The sequence below is a fragment of the Pleurodeles waltl genome, chromosome 8 (genome assembly GCF_031143425.1).
Source record: "Pleurodeles waltl isolate 20211129_DDA chromosome 8, aPleWal1.hap1.20221129, whole genome shotgun sequence".
Taxonomy (NCBI): Eukaryota; Metazoa; Chordata; class Amphibia; order Caudata; family Salamandridae; genus Pleurodeles; species Pleurodeles waltl.
In genome coordinates, this window is record NC_090447.1 from 608,657,991 (window position 1) to 608,673,374 (window position 15,384).

The 15,384-nt window shown below is 44.7% G+C and overlaps 1 protein-coding gene across 1 annotated transcript in view; it reads left to right on the forward strand.

Moving 5' to 3' along the window:
- Positions 1–15,384, forward strand: part of LOC138249129 (F-box only protein 36-like) — a 342,371-nt gene that overhangs the window by 262,206 nt on the left and 64,781 nt on the right. The gene's annotated exons all lie outside the window — the stretch shown is intronic.

Sequence of the window (15,384 nt, forward strand, 5' to 3'; positions counted from 1 at the left end):
AGCAGCTGCAGAGAAACCCCAGGAAGGGCAGTCTGGCAGTACCAGGGTCTGTGCTACAGACCACTGGGATTATGGAATTGTACCAACAATGCCAGGATGGCATAGAGGGGGCAATTCCATGATCATAGACATGTTACATGGCCATATTCGGAGTTACCATGGTGAAGCTACATATAGGTAGTGACCTATATGTAGTGCACGCGTGTAATGGTGTCCCCGCACTCACAAAGTTCAGGGAATTGGCTCTGAACAATGTGGGGGCACCTTGGCTAGTGCCAGGGTGCCCTCACACTAAGTAACTTTGCACCTAACCTTTACCAGGTAAAGGTTAGACATATAGGTGACTTATAAGTTACTTAAGTGCAGTGTAAAATGGCTGTGAAATAACGTGGACGTTATTTCACTCAGGCTGCAGTGGCAGGCCTGTGTAAGAATTGTCAGAGCTCCCTATGGGTGGCAAAAGAAATGCTGCAGCCCATAGGGGTCTCCTGGAACCCCAATACCCTGGGTACCTCAGTACCATATACTAGGGAATTATAAGGGTGTTCCAGTAAGCCAATGTAAATTGGTAAAAATGGTCACTAGCCTGTCAGTGACAATTTGGAAGTAATGAGAGAGCATAACCACTGAGGTTCTGGTTAGCAGAGCCTCAGTGAGACAGTTAGGCACCACACAGGGAACATATACATGCACACCTATGAGCACTGGGGCCCTGTGTGACAGGGTCCCAGTGACACATACATATAGGCCACAAACCTATGAGCACTGGGGTCCTGACCAGCAGGATCCCAGTGACACATAACAACCATACTGAAAACATAGTGTTTTCACTATGAGCACTGAGGCCTGGCTATCAGGATCCCAGTGAGACAGTGAAAACAGTGACAAACACCCTGACATACACTCACAAACAGGCCAAAAGTGGGGGTAACAAGGCTAGAAAGAGGCTACCTTCTCACACAACCCCCCCCCAAACGAAGGACAATAAGGCTAACCTTGGCCAGTTGAGACTTTATTGTCTAAGTGGTGATAAGTAGAGAGTAGCTCTGCAATAGACTGGTTACTCCCTTTATCATCCACTATATGGTTACTTCCCTGTGGGGATGTAAACCACCCTGTTTGAAGTTTTTTAGCTAAGCAACAATGTGAAGATGTATTTTCAGAGTTTCTATCAGTAAGTTTTAGTTTAGAGCAGTGGGAATTGTCCACTGAACCTATTTGTAGTGATGGAAATGCCAGACAGGGATGCTGTCTCAGGAAAGCCATAGCTGGGCAAAAACTTTGTCCATATGGCTGGAAGAGAGAACAGGGATGCTGTTTCTCTTGGGTTGGAGCAGGGCAGGGATGCTGTCCTATCAGCTCCACACTAGGGCAGGGATGCTGTCCTAAGTGTTGTGAGGCAGTGCAGAGTTTCTGCACTAAAGTTTCTCTGGGAGGGTTGGAGGGATGCTCCATGTTAACTAAAATGGTGCTCTTTTTCTCACCAATGTTAGTTATCCCACAGAGAGGTACTTCCACCTCAGGGAGTCCAGCTTTGCCAGCTGATGATTCCCTTGGAACAGGTGCCACCCCAGGAGAGGTTTCTCCCACCACAGGAATAGTATCCTGAATGGTAGGGTGGTTAGGGGATACTGTGATACCCTTTTTACCTGTTGATGGAGAGGGATCCTGAGTTTTCAGGCCTTCTCTCCTTTGCTTTTTCATTTCAGTAGAAATGAGAGGGAACAATTCCTCAGGGATGCCCAGCATGGCTGCATGGGCATAAAACTCTACATCAGCCCAACCTGAGGCCTCTAGGTCATTACCTAAGAGACAGTCTACAGGTAAGCTAGGTGATACCACCACCTGCTTAGGGCCAGTAACTCCACCCCAACTAAACTGAATTATAGCTAAGGGAAGAAACTTAGTGGAGTTATGGACATCAATAATTTTATACTGTTGTCCAATGATGTGTTGATCAGGGTGCACTAGGTTTTCAGTCACCAAAGTGAAACTGGCACCTGTGTCCCTGTAGGCCAAGGCCTCAACACCATTTATTGAAACTGTCTGCCTGTACTTATCCATTGTAAGGGGACAAGCAGCCAGTGTGGCAAGGCCAGTGCCACTAGGTGTGACAGAAACTGTCTTGGGACTGATTACATCAGTTTCCACTATGGACCCATAAGTGAACCCAACTACACCCTTTGCTTGACTGTTGCCAGCAGTCCCACCACTAGTATCACTACTGCTAGGGGCACTAGAGCTTGATGTATTAGTGGTGGTAGGCTCAGGGGGTTTACCTGGACAGGACTTATCCCCTGGCCTATGGCCTCTGTTTTTACACACAAAGCACCAAGGCTTTTTAATGTGTGCAGGTTGGGAAGAAGAGGAAGAATTTGTTTTATCCCCACCCTCTGAAGAGTGTTTAAGATTTGAAGTGGGATCTTTGGTTTTACCCTTATCCCCATGCTTATCTTGAGATTTTTCACCATCTTTCTTCTTATTGCCATCTTTGTCACCCCCTGTATGAACTTTTCTGTTCACCCTTGTTCTGACCCATTTGTCTGCCTTCTTTCCCAATTCTTGGGGAGAGGTCAGATCAGAGTCTACCAGGTACTGGTGCAACAAATCAGACACACAATTATTAAGTATATGCTCTCTCAGGATTGTGTTATACAGGCTTTCATAATCAGTAACTTTACTGCCATGTAACCACCCCTCCAAGGCCTTCACTGCCTGGTCAATGAAATCAACCCAGTCTTGTGAAGACTCCTTTTTGGTATCTCTGAACTTTATCCTGTACTGTTCAGTGGTTAAGCCATAACCATCCAGGAGTGCATTCTTAAGAACTTGGAAATTGTTAGCATCATTTTCTTTTACAGTAAGGAGCCTATCCCTACCTTTTCCAGTAAATGATAGCCATAGGATAGCAGCCCACTGCTTTTGAGGGACATCCTGTACAGCACAGGCCCTCTCAAGTGCAGCAAACCACTTGTTAATGTCATCCCCCTCCTTATAAGGGGGAACTATCTTGTGCAGATTCCTGGAATCATGCTCTTTTGCAGGATGACTATGGGGAATACTGCTGCTGCCACCATGGGTATCTAAACCCATCTTCTGTCTTTCCCTCTCTATTTCTAAAGACTGTCTATCCAAATCCAGCTGTTGCTTCTTGAGCTTCAGTCTGGTTTGTTCCACTCTCAATCTATTGAGCTCCCTTTCTAACAATCTGTCATCAGGGTGGGTGGGAGGGACATTTCTAGATACAGAGGTATGATGGGAATGAACAGAAGGAGACCTGTCCCTTACAGAGGGCACCCTAACAGCTTGGCTACCAGCATAATGTGAGAGCACATCATCAGTATGATGTGATTCAACCTCTGTACCAACTATGCTAGACTGTCTAGTAATGGGCAGGCTGAGAAGTTTCTTTCCTGAACCTTTTCCTGGGGGAGTCCCTGGATCAGATTGAGAACCATTAGCTACTTTTTCTACAGATTGGGCACTTATGGCCTTATCCTGTACTCTAAGCATATTAATTAACAGTTCTAAGGAAGGATTCTTCCCTACACTCAAACCTCTCTCTATGCAGAGACTCCTTGCTCCTTTCCAGCTAAGGTGATCATATGCAAGTTTGGACAGTTCAACTTTTTGGCCTGTGCCAGACATTTTTAGAGAGAGTTAAAGTGATAGACAAAGAGAAAAAAGTTTTCAGAACTTTTTAGAAAGACAGAAAAAACTTTTTAAACTTTTAAGAACTTTTTGAAAGTTTAGAAGTACTTTTCAGCACTTAGAAAAGAGTGAAAAGAGGAAATGCAAAACTTTTTGGCTATGTGTATATACACTGACCTTGTTTTGTATATTTTTCTCTTATGAAAAGTACAATGACAAGAGTGGTAAGTAGTCTCAAAGCACTTATCCCACCACTGCACAACCAATGTAGGAGGCTGGACTGGCTTGTAGTGAGTACCAAGGGGTACTTGCACCTTGCACCAGGCCCAGTTATCCCTTATTAGTGTATAGGGTGTCTAGCAGCTTAGGCTGATAGATAATGGTAGCTTAGCAAAGCAGCTCAGGCTGAACTAGGAGACGTGTGAAGCTACTACAGTACCACTTAGTGTCATATGCACAATATCATAAGAAAACACAATACACAGTTATACTAAAAATAAAGGTACTTTATTTTTATGACAATATGCCAAAGTATCTTAGAGTGTACCCTCAGTGAGAGGATAGGAAATATACACAAGATATATATACACAATAGCAAAAATATGCAGTATAGTCTTAGAAAACAGTGCAAACAATGTATAGTTACAATAGGATGCAATGGGGAAACATAGGGATAGGGGCAACACAAACCATATACTCCAGAAGTGGAATGCGAACCACGAATGGACCCCAAACCTATGTGACCTTGTAGAGGGTCGCTGGGACTATTAGGAAATAGTGAGAGTTAGAAAAATAACCCTCCCCAAGACCCTGAAAAGTGAGTGCAAAGTGCACCAAAGTTCCCCTAAGGACAAAATAGTCGTGTTAGAGGGAGAATGCAAGGAAAACACAAATCAGCAATGCAACAACGATGGATTCCTGTCTGAAGGTACCTGTGGAACAAGGGGACCAAGTCCAAAAGTCACAAGCAGCTCGGAGATGGGCAGATGCCCAAGAAATGCCAGCAGTTGGTGCAAAGAAGCTCTTACTATGCTGAAGAACTGTGAATACTGCAGGAACGACAAGGGCTAGAGACTTCCCCTTTGAAGGATGGATCCCCCACGCCTTGGAGAGTCGTGCAGAAGTGTTTTCCCGCCGGATGGACGCCAACAAGCCTTGCTACACGCAAATCGTGCGTTTGGCGTTTTTGGACGCTGCTGGGGCCCAGGAGGGACCAGGAGGTCGCAAATTGGACCTGCAGAGAGAGGGGACGTCGAGCAAGACAAAGAGCCCTCACTGAAGCAGGTAGCACCCGGAGAAGTGCCAGAAACAGGCACTACGAGGATGCGTGAAACGGTGCTCGCCGAAGTTGCACAAAGGAGTCCCACGTCGCCGGAGACCAACTTAGAAAGTCGTGCAATGCAGGTTAGAGTGCCGTGGACCCAGGCTTGGCTGTGCACACAGGATTTCCGCCGGAAGTGCACAGGGGCCGGAGAAGCTTGCAAAGTCGCGGTTCCCAGCAATGCAGCCCAGCGAGGTGAGGCAAGGACTTACCTCCACCAAACTTGGGCTGGAGAGTCACTGGACTGTGGGGGTCACTTGGACGGTGTCGCTGGATTCGAGGGACCTCGCTCGTCGTGCTGAGAGGAGACCCAAGGGACCGGAGATGCAGCTTTTTTGGTGCCTGCGGTTGCAGGGGGAAGATTCCGTCGACCCACGGGAGATTTCTTCGGAGCTTCTGGTGCAGAGAGGAGGCAGACTACCCCCACAGCATGCACAAGCAGGAAAACAGTCGAGAAGGCGGCAGGATCAGCGTTACAGAGTTGCAGTAGTCGTCTTTGCTACTATGTTGCAGGTTTGCAGGCTTCCAGCGCGGTCAGCGGTCGATTCCTTATCAGAGGGTGAAGAGGGAGATGCAGAGGAACTCGGCTGAGCTCATGCATTCGTTATCTAAAGTTTCCCCAGAGACAGAGACCCTAAATAGCCAGAAAAGAGGGTTTGGCTACCTAGGAGAGAGGAAAGGCTACTAACACCTGAAGGAGCCTATCACAAGGAGTCTCTGACGTCACCTGGTGGCACTGGCCACTCAGAGCAGTCCAGTGTGCCAGCAGCACCTCTGTTTCCAAGATGGCAGAGGTCTGGAGCACACTGGAGGAGCTCTGGACACCTCCCAGGGGAGGTGCAGGTCAGGGGAGTGGTCACTCCCCTTTCCTTTGTCCAGTTTCGCGCCAGAGCAGGGGCTAAGGGGTCCCTGAACCGGTGTAGACTGGCTTATGCAGAATTGGGCACCTCTGTGCCCAACAAAGCATTTCCAGAGGCTGGGGGAGGCTACTCCTCCCCTGCCTTCACACCATTTTCCAAAGGGAGAGGGTGTCACACCCTCTCTCAGAGGAAGTTCTTTGTTCTGCCATCCTGGGCCAGGCCTGGCTGGACCCCAGGAGGGCAGATGCCTGTCTGAGGGGTTGGCAGCAGCAGCAGCTGCAGAGAAACCCCAGGAAGGGCAGTCTGGCAGTACCAGGGTCTGTGCTACAGACCACTGGGATTATGGAATTGTACCAACAATGCCAGGATGGCATAGAGGGGGCAATTCCATGATCATAGACATGTTACATGGCCATATTCGGAGTTACCATGGTGAAGCTACATATAGGTAGTGACCTATATGTAGTGCACGCGTGTAATGGTGTCCCCGCACTCACAAAGTTCAGGGAATTGGCTCTGAACAATGTGGGGGCACCTTGGCTAGTGCCAGGGTGCCCTCACACTAAGTAACTTTGCACCTAACCTTTACCAGGTAAAGGTTAGACATATAGGTGACTTATAAGTTACTTAAGTGCAGTGTAAAATGGCTGTGAAATAACGTGGACGTTATTTCACTCAGGCTGCAGTGGCAGGCCTGTGTAAGAATTGTCAGAGCTCCCTATGGGTGGCAAAAGAAATGCTGCAGCCCATAGGGGTCTCCTGGAACCCCAATACCCTGGGTACCTCAGTACCATATACTAGGGAATTATAAGGGTGTTCCAGTAAGCCAATGTAAATTGGTAAAAATGGTCACTAGCCTGTCAGTGACAATTTGGAAGTAATGAGAGAGCATAACCACTGAGGTTCTGGTTAGCAGAGCCTCAGTGAGACAGTTAGGCACCACACAGGGAACATATACATGCACACCTATGAGCACTGGGGCCCTGTGTGACAGGGTCCCAGTGACACATACATATAGGCCACAAACCTATGAGCACTGGGGTCCTGACCAGCAGGATCCCAGTGACACATAACAACCATACTGAAAACATAGTGTTTTCACTATGAGCACTGAGGCCTGGCTATCAGGATCCCAGTGAGACAGTGAAAACAGTGACAAACACCCTGACATACACTCACAAACAGGCCAAAAGTGGGGGTAACAAGGCTAGAAAGAGGCTACCTTCTCACAATTAGTGATTTATTGTTTTAGTTAATTAAAACCATATCAATATTTACAAAACAATCTAAAAATCTGAGAAACCATTCCTAAAATCGATGTGTGCATGCTCTTCTGAAATAAGTTATTATATTTTTTTTTTTTAAACGAAATCTAAAATGAATAGACTTCAAAGTGGATGAGTGCAAAAGAAAAAAAAAACAGAAAAGTGCACAACAATTGCTACCCCTTGCGCACTATCCATCGGGGCCACATCTATTCATATTATGTGGGATGAAACCAACCTCTGCTCTCTCTTCACCAATTCATTACAAGTATCCAAATCAGTGTTAACGGCTTGTGATAGGATGGTTGGCGTGTGCCATTAGCAAAATTTTCACCAGCTTACAGTTTAGTTGCGGGTCATCAGGCCTGAGGCTTCTTATTATGGCATTTCTACATGAGCGGATGTTTCTATCATAAAACACCCTTTTTAACAGTTTTACACAAAAAGGGTGCAGAATGGGACATATGCATACAAGATGAATAATGTCCTCCTTTTTTGCTTTACAAATTCTGCATTCCCAGGATCCTGTGTATTTCCATTTCGTCTGAAATGATAGTGCTGGGGTGCGGCCAAAACATATAGATGGTGCTATATATAAGCTGGGTAAGAGGTACCCAAATACGCTGCTGGATTCAAAATACCATACCTATTGATATCTGACTAAGCGTGAGATCGAGCGCTAAAGACGGTCTTATCTGCCAGGCTTGAGTGACCATTCACTGCTTTATTTACTGCCCTTTTAAAAAAGGGATATGTTGGATTCAAGGACCATAATTTTGACAAAGGCAGCATTTTTATGGATTTTTTTAAATAGTCATGATAGGCCGGCTTTGGGTCACTGTGCATGGCTGCCCATACAGTGCGATTTAGTGGAAGGTCCTGCACTTGTATTTTGAACCAGCTTTTTTATCTAGGTTGATCTTCTATCCAGGTCTTGTTTCTTAAGCCCAAACTTGAGACGTATTTGAGCTGGTAATGAAGTATGTGGCAAGGAGAATGCTTTCCTGTAGGCGAGGATCTGCAATAGGTCTAGCAGGGCTGCATCTTGGCCTCTCAGGGCTGTGCTTGCATAGGTGGCTGTAGGAAGCAGCTTGCTTAAATTAGTTTAGTTTAGTTTTGTAGATTTATAAAGCGTGTAGTTACTGAAGGGCATCCCAGCGCTGACAATACATAACTACTCGAGAGAATAGAAAATAGTAAATTAGTTGCAGAAAAGAATGTTTTTTAACTTCTTCCTGAAAAGTCGCTCTGAAGGTTCATGACGGAGTTCAGAGGGGAGAGCATTCCAGAGGCAGGCGGCCTTGCTGGAAATGGAATTGCTTCCCCAGGATCTCTTGGACCAGAGTATATGAACATTCCGGAGAGAGGATGATCTCAGGGTTCTGGATGGAGTATAGATAAACATCAGTTTTCTGAAAAAGGTCGGACCCCCACCATGTAAGGCCCTATGAACAATACAAAGTGCTGTAAAATGGATCCGCTCCTTGATAGGGAGCCAGTGAAGTGTCGAAATAGCTGGCTTCGCAGATGAGTGTTTGGGTAGCTGGATGATAGGCCTGGCTGCTGCATTTTGCACTCTCTGCAACTTCTTTATCACATAGAGAGGGGAGCTAAGAAACAAAGAATTCCCATAGTCAAGGCGGGAAAGAATCAAGGTTTGAATGAGAATTCTTCTGCCCGTGAAAGGTAAAAGATTGAGGATCTTCCTGAGACCTCTTAGGAGACCAAAGCAGGTAGGGGAGACTTTATTAGCTTGGAAATCTATAGTAAGTCGAGGGTCCAGCCAAAAACCAAGACTTTTAACATGTGACTTGGGAGGAGGGAGATTGTTAAACGCTTCTGAAAATGATGAAGGGGGGGCAGGGGGGCCATTGCCTAGGACCATGACTTCAGATTTTCCGTCATTAAATTTAAGTTTGGATTGAATCAACCAATCGCCAATGTCCTTCATGCAGCAAGAAAGATTAGCGGAAGATGAATCCCCTTGGCTAGAGAGGGACACCACTAGTTGAGTGTCGTCAGCATAAGTAACCAGAGAGAGACTGTAAGGACTATCACTTTGGCCAGCGGGGATAAATAGACATTGAAAAGAGTAGGACTCAGGGAGGAGCCCTTTGAAACTCCACAAGTCAGCGGAAAAATTTCAGAGAAAAAGGCACGATCCAGAACTTGAAAAGATCTACCTTTAAGAAAGGAGGAGAGCCAAGACAAGGCTGAGCCTCTTATCCCTATTTCTAAAAGTCTGCAGCAGAGAAGATTGCGATCCACTGTATCAAAGGCTGCACTAAGATCAAGTAAAATAATGGCCACATGAGCCCCTTGATCCAAAAGTTGACGAGCAGACTCAGTCACTGTAAGAAGGGCCGACTCAGTACTATGTTGAGCTCTGAAGCCCATTTGGGTAGGATGTAGAAGCTCATAGCTTTCAAGATAGCAGGTTAATTGATAATTAACATGTTTCTCCAAAATCTTAGCCGAGATGGGGAGAAGAGCACTAGGTCTGTAGTTTTCTAATAAAGAAGGATTTAGTTTAGGCTTTTTTAGAAGAGGCTTAATTGTGGCGTGTTTAAAAGATTGAGGAAGGGAGCCTGAGGATAGAGAATAATTCAAAATTTTGGTAAGCGGTGGGACAATGATATCCAAAACCCGTAGGAGAATGGATGGAGGGGCAGGGTCCAAGGGAGAACCAGATTTAATTTTAGAAAGAAAGTTAGCAGTTGTAGCATCTGTAAGAGGTGTAAAAGTGGTTAGTGAGATCCCTGCAGAGGTGGGGTCCGTGACCTGATCATCTGAGGGCTCCTGGAGAGAAGAAGAGGGGAACCCAGAATATATCTTGGTAACTTTATCCTGAAAGTGAAATGCCAGTAGATTACTGTGATTAATGGAGGCCTCAGTCATGGAGGTAGGCATGGGGGTTGTGGTGAGCTCTTTAACAATTTGAAAAATTTATTTCTGAGGGCAAGAGGAAATCTCTATTTTGGCACCATAATAAGTGGCCTGGGCAATTTTGATGTTTTGGTGATAAAGTCTAATAGATTGTCTATAGATTTCTCTAGCGTGGAGACTATAGTCCTTTCTCCATATTCTTTCTAACTTTTTACAGTTCTTCCTCAGTTCAAGAAGAAAAGGGGAAAACCAGGGTTTAGACTTTTGAGAAGATTTTTTCACTCTTGGTTTAACAGGCAGAATAGCATAGAGGAAAGAGGAAATTACTGCAATAACGGTTGAAACGAACGGCCGTCCAGATTTTTCCTTAATAAACTAAAGGGATGTGTTAGTGCCTTCCCTTTTTGCGCCAGGCACTGTTTTTGATGTGAAAAACTGCAATTTAAATCCAAATGCATACCCAGGTACTTGTAGGTATCTACCGCTTCCAGAGCAGAGTCGTTCAACTGAACCATAGCCCAGTGCCCTGGACTGCTTGAGATAGAAATTATTTTTGATTTTGTTTTGTTAACCTCTACATGATTAGGTTTAACACAGCTAGCCAAAACGTTAACTACTCTTTGCAGGCCCACTTTCGCTTGCTAAAAAGCACAAAGTCTTCCGCATTGGCTAGTGGGGAAAGGCATAATGGGTCGAGCCGAGAGGGATGTGAGTTTACCTGGTCCCGAAGGAGAAAGGTCTGCCATAAATTGGTTTAATAGGTGAGGCGCCAACACGCATCCCGGCTGAAGTCCTTGCCTTGTAGGTATTTTCCATGATAACCTTGTTTCATCACCTATTTTCACTTGTATCCAAGTGTCCGAGTAAAGTTGTTCTATAGCACAGAGCAGCTTTGGTGAAATTCCCCATTTCCTAAGCATAAGCCAGAATAGCCCGCTATTGACATGATCAAGAGCTACCTTAAAGTCAAAGAGAGAGATAATTTCGTCTTCGATCTTTTACTTTGCTCCATCATGAAAATTGTTGCTAGAATATTTGTTATTGTGCCTGTGCCTATTCTAAAACCTGATTGATTCAACAGAATTATCTTGTTAAAAGTGGACCATTAAATCAGCTCCGCCAGTACTAAGGACACGTAGTACTTTGCATCTAAATCTAGAAGCACAATCAACCTATAGTTTGCAGGGTTGGCCCTATCTCCTCCTTTAAATATTGGATTGATGATGGAGCCATGCCAACACTCCGGGATAGCCCCGTTTGTCTGGATTTCATTGAAGAGTGCGCTAGAGCACCTGACCAATATTTTAAAAATGGCCTGTGGCATACCATTAGGGCCTGCTGCACCATCACAACGGCCAGCAAGTTTGACTTTTTCAACCTCAGAGGGTAAAAATGAGTTGTCCACTCCGGTGTTTATCTTTGATGTTTCAACAGTCACTAGAAAATTGTTTGACCCCGGACAGTGGTCATCATCATTGTTGTCAACATAGCCATTAGAATCTTTAATGAAGAAAACCTTGGCTAAATAAGAGGTCCATTGTGGCTCGGGCATGCTTGAGTGGTTTATCGCATTCACTGGTCTGCTAAGGCCATACGTCATTTCCAAGAATCTCCTGGAATTTGTCTGCTTGGCTTTGAATTATAGTCTTGACCAAAATCCCTCTTTGGCAGACGTTTTATCCTCCCACATTTGCTGCCTGCACTGTTTTTTAAGTGCTTTCACTCGCTCCCAAAGGTAGCTCTGAGGGGGTCCTGTTGTTAAACGTCTAATAGATTTCCTCAGCTCTTTTCTCAGGGCCAAACTCTTAACAGAGTTTATTTGGCTGTTGTCTCACCTTAAGGAAATTTCTATTCCCTGGCGGTGCTTGCGCTAGCAACTTCTCGCACACATGCACATATGTGCCCAAGTATTTATGCGGGTGCAAATAATACTTGCATTAGACATTAGGCATCTTGCTGATTCGTCAAGAGTTCTAATGGAACTGCTGTTCAATCTCAGACGTTTCAAACTTGCCAATTGAAGGGAGCCCTGGAGGGTGCATTGGGGGATTAGCCCCTAATTAATGGAAATATTGGCAATAAGGCAATTGTGTAATCGATGACCGACCTTGAGTTTGGGCCGAAGTAAGTGTCATTCAGGGGGTGTCATCACAAAACCGTCCATTAAGCACTCGCATGCCTGAATATTCCATGGTTGCCACAAATTCCTAACCAATTAGATCATGTTACTTAGTGGTGTGCCTAGAGTGAACTGGAATTTGCCAGAAAGAGTTCTCCGCAGCCAACATATCATTGTCATCCGGAGAGTGAAAGAAATTTGTATTAAAATCCCCTGTTATGATCATGTCCCATGTTGTGTTGGCTTGTTTGAAGTCTGCTAATGTTGTGGTTTAATGGCCGGAGAATGGTAATGTACAGACCCCCTAATGGCAGTGACTATATACACCATGTCTCTTGCAGTGCAATGATGTCAAAGTTTTTCCAGTTTTCCGGTGGGGATCCATCAATCAGTAAGGACCTGGCCCCGGCTAGGTTCCATGCTATTAATCATAGGGGCAAGCACCCCGATCTAGACACATCTTGTGCTCTGATTCAGGGATGTTTTGCTGGGCTTCATACTACGGGAATCCAGTCCCCCTGTGCTTCATTTGCATGCGTCGGTGACTCCTCTTGGCAGTACCCCAGTGTCCTGACAATTGAGTTACTTCTTGCACACTGGAAGACCGAATAGGCAGGAGCTGTTCTTTCAGTTTCCATGATTTTGTTTCTCTGTTTCAAGGGGAATGGGTATCTTGATGCCCTTTTTCTCCTTATTGTTAATCCCCATTGTTCAAAAGTATGTCTGGAAGCTACAATCGAGGCCACTATTTCCTCTGAACTCCAGGTGCTTTGTGTAACTTCCAGTAACTGAGAATTCTAACTTGCCAGGAATTCCACCGATAGTAAATCTGCTGAGGTTACATCACTCAACGTTGGGATCTCTGGTGTTAACCTCAAGATATTACCTCCATTGAGGATGTCAAGCAAGCCTTGTGAAATGTATTTCGGTTCTAATATCAGTTGATTAAGAGAAACACCGTGATATGAGTTGTCTTTTGTGTTATTAAAACAAATTGTGGCGATTAGCTTCATTGGGTGAGTGGTGGGTGGGGCACCAGGGTTTATTGAGCACTCAGCAGATCGTCGCCTTTTCGAAGCTACTGTCAGTTTTTTCGAGGGCTTGTTGTGTTGTACAGTGATTCTTTGATCTTGGCCATTATTATTAATGATCCTAATGCCTCGTTCTTGGCCATTTCTCGGGGAAAGACCGCATGAGGTTTGTCCATTTTCACTTGAATTGTGTTTTGGGTTAGTTCTACCTGTGGAGATACATTTTTCACAGCCCCCTGATTACTAGTGGCTGCCCGAATTGCACTCCTTGCACTTTACAGATTACTTGCTTCTGAGCCACTGGGCTAGTGATGGAATGTACCTTTTTAGGGTCAAGTGTGCTAAGAGCTCCCTCCCTGGTGTAATCTCTCTGTGGGCTTTTAACCACACCGATGTCACACCCATCAGTTCGGTTGGTTGGTGGGCTTGCCTTTTAAAATTTGCTTGATTTAACTAGTGAAAGGCATGCATATGTCATGCCTTTTCTGGTATTTAGCCCGCCTCAAGCGCACTGGGAAACTACTGAAAACATACGAGGCTCCATGTTTTTGGTATTGTTTCTGTTTCTGGACTACTTTTTCTCTTTATTTCGTAGGCAGCGTGATATCGCGCTTTGCATGACATCGACCCTGTTACATGGACATTTGCACTTTTGCCGGTTACATGGATAATTGCACCTTTGCTGATAAATTTCACTGCAAGCAAACCTCTGTTTCCTTTTGTGTGTGTGCTTTGCGCTCATGGCGGCCATTGGTTTGCTTATGTGAAACTGTTTTACTTTTCATTTTCAGTTTATCTGGCACGAAAAGCCCGGTTAATTATGTGAAACTGTTTTACTTTTCATTTTCAGTTTATGTGGCAAGGAAAGCCCGGTTAATTATGTGAAACTGTTTTACTTTTCATTTTCTTTCACTTGCAATGTAACTTGAGGGAACATACGCTAGTCTAGTGTTATCTATTGCAATGCTTGTATCGTGCTTTCCTATGTCTATGAAGCCTCCTCGATGCACTTTCTCGGTGGTCGAGTAAGAAACAACTTTGTTGTACGTTCTATCGTGCCCTCTGTTTGGGTAGTATTTTATGACGCTTGTGAGGCTCGGACAGCCTTCTACTTTGTTGCAGTAAACGTTTGGCTCTGCATAAGCTTGGTGTGAGGGAGAGAAGGGTCAGAGGGGTAGTTTATAAGAATATATTTACCGTGCTTTCCGTCATCACTTATGTCAGCTGTGTAAAGTTGCACCAAAAAGTGTAGGGAATTAACATCCCTGGAATAATGTTTTATTGGCAAAAGGGCCACTGAACATTATTTGTTTTTTTTGGTTAATGGTTTTTTTTGGTCCTTTCTAGTTGTAGATCAATGTTAAATCGCAAACACGATGTAATCGTTAAATCATAAACACAGTGGTCTGTTTAAGCATCTGCACTTAGAGGAATTAATTGGTCTTCTGCCTTTAATGCTGTAGGCCGATTTTTTTTTTTAAAGAAGAACAGCAGTGCAGGCTTGGCCTGTCTGTGAGGTGGGGTTTTCACAGTGTTGTCTGATCTTCCATTTAATCACACCAAAGACCAGTCCATGCCATGTTTTCAAATTACCTGGTTGTGCTTGAAGTTATACTGGCAAAAATAAATTTTTATTAGCCATACGTGATAGCCCAGGAGCATCCAACTCAGACATTCATGGTTATGTCCAACACTACCTAAAGCCTAGTATGTTTGTCTGAGAGCGCATCCTTTCTGTATGTGCTTACTAAACGAGGCACATCTTTTTTAGATTGAGCATAACACTGGACAAACGCTGCTTTTCCAACTTGTTGGTATGTATCTGGGCTTTTAACCACGCCCACCACACGCCAATCACTATCACTCGTTCATGGGTTTACCCTTCAAAAAACCTTTATTTTCGTTGTTAAATGCTCTACGTTTGTCCCTCCTTGGGGCAGTTTAGTTACTGCCTTGGACATCGCCCCTATTACATGGCTAATTGCACTTTTGACAGTACATTTGACTGCGAGAGAACTTCTTTTTCCTTTTTTGTGCTCCTTCACACTGATGCCGCTTTGAATCGGCTCGCTTATGTGAAACTGTATTGCTTTTCGTTTTCAATTTATGTGGCAAGAAAAGTCCTGTCAGGAGTTTACAATGCTAATAGCTCCAACTCAAGCAAATGCGAGACACATTGCATTGCAAATGCTTGTTAAAACTCATGTTATGCGAGCAGCGGTCCATTTCTGCTATTTTGGTGGTTTAATCC